At 40.7% G+C, this 1,603-nt stretch overlaps 1 pseudogene; it reads left to right on the top strand.

Moving 5' to 3' along the window:
- Positions 1-208: 208 nt before the first annotated feature.
- LOC100603345 lies at positions 209-1,337 on the top strand (annotated as a pseudogene).
- Positions 1,338-1,603: the final 266 nt, after the last annotated feature.

Genomic DNA, 1,603 nt, shown 5'->3' with positions numbered 1-1,603 from the left:
TGAATAAAACTAATGCCTACCCCTTGGCGGTTTTGTGAAGACTAATGAACTATTATATTCAAAGGGTCCAAGCAGTAGGCACTTACTGAAGGACAGCTAGCTTTATCTATTATTATTCTGCCATTCAGAGAGATACCAAAACTACTCTAAGGCATTTCTTTTCCCTGCACCTAAAAGCAAGGGTGTCATACTTGAGATAAGCATTCTGATAATGTGTAGGCAAAGTTTCCAGACTTAGTAAAAGCACCTTAGTCATGGCTCAAGAGGAGTGACAAATTACCCTCTATTGCAGTTCAAGGAGAATATAAGATAGAGGAGAAAGCAGTAAATGAATTTCATTTGATTAGCAATAGATTGGACACTCTACTGGTCTTGCCTCTCTACAACCTCTCTTCCACCTGACCTCTAAATGTTGAAGTGCTTCAGGAATTGTCTTAGACCTTCTTCCTTATCTACACTTCCTCTCCAACATGAATCTTGATGGCTCTGCACAAGATCCTGAAAAGAGGGAATATTCTTCTGTCTGTGTGGGCAGAGAAGATGACATTAAAAAATCTGAAAGAATGGCCGGGCGCAGTGGCTCACGCCTGGAATCCCAGCACTTTGGGAGGCCGAGGTGGGTGGATCACGAGGTCAGGAGCTTGAGACCATCCTGGCTAACACAGTGAAACCCCGCCTCTACTAAAAATACAAAAACAAAATTAGCCTGGCGTGGTGGCGGGCGCCTGTAGTCCCAGCTACTGGGGAGGCTGAGGCAGGAGAATGGCATGAACCCGGGAGGCAGAGCTTGCAGTGAGCCTAGATCGCATCACTGCACTCCAGCCTGGGCGACAGGGCAAGACTCCATCTCAAAAAAAAAAAAAAAAAAAAAAAAGAAGCTGTTGTCCATGATAGAGAAGTGGTCATTTTCTTCCACAAGGGAGGATATCATGCTATGGATATTCGCTGTTACCACTCAGGAGGACCTTTACATTTGGGAAATATAGAGGATTTTGATAAACGACTGTGTATGGTTTGCCCCTGGCATAAACACAAAATTACTTTGGCAACAGGAGGTCTGTACCGGTCTATAAACTCTAAAGATCTATCAGCAAAACCCAAGTAGTGCTCCAAAGGAATAAAGCAAAGGATTCACGCAGTGACGGTAGACAATGGGAATATTTATGTGACTCTTTCTTTTTTTTTTTTTTTTTGAGACTGAGTCTTGCTCTGTCACCCAGGCTGGAGTGCAATGGCGCGATTTCGGCTCTTATGTGACTCTTTCTAATGAAACTTTTAAGTGTGACTCTAATTTTTATGCCACTGGAGACTTCAAAGTAATTAAGAGTTCTTCCTGATAAAAAATATATAGCAATGAAAAATATTGTGTGTGCTTGAAAACATTTTTAGAATAACTTTGCTTCAGTTTTAAAGGTGATGAAATGTTTCAACATAGGCACAACTATTTAAAAATCATATAAATTTGAGAGGTTTAAGAGCGCACATTCTTAGTATGATATAAGGGTTATCATCAGGAACAATAGAATACATTTTATCGAACCCTCTGGATTAATTAGAACCGGAAGTTTATAGATTTGGGATGTTCTGTTTAAGAAGGATGAAA

Source organism: Nomascus leucogenys, chromosome 5 (assembly GCF_006542625.1).
Source record: "Nomascus leucogenys isolate Asia chromosome 5, Asia_NLE_v1, whole genome shotgun sequence".
In the NCBI taxonomy this organism is placed as follows: domain Eukaryota; kingdom Metazoa; phylum Chordata; class Mammalia; order Primates; family Hylobatidae; genus Nomascus; species Nomascus leucogenys.
This window is presented reverse-complemented; position numbering and strand designations above follow the sequence as displayed.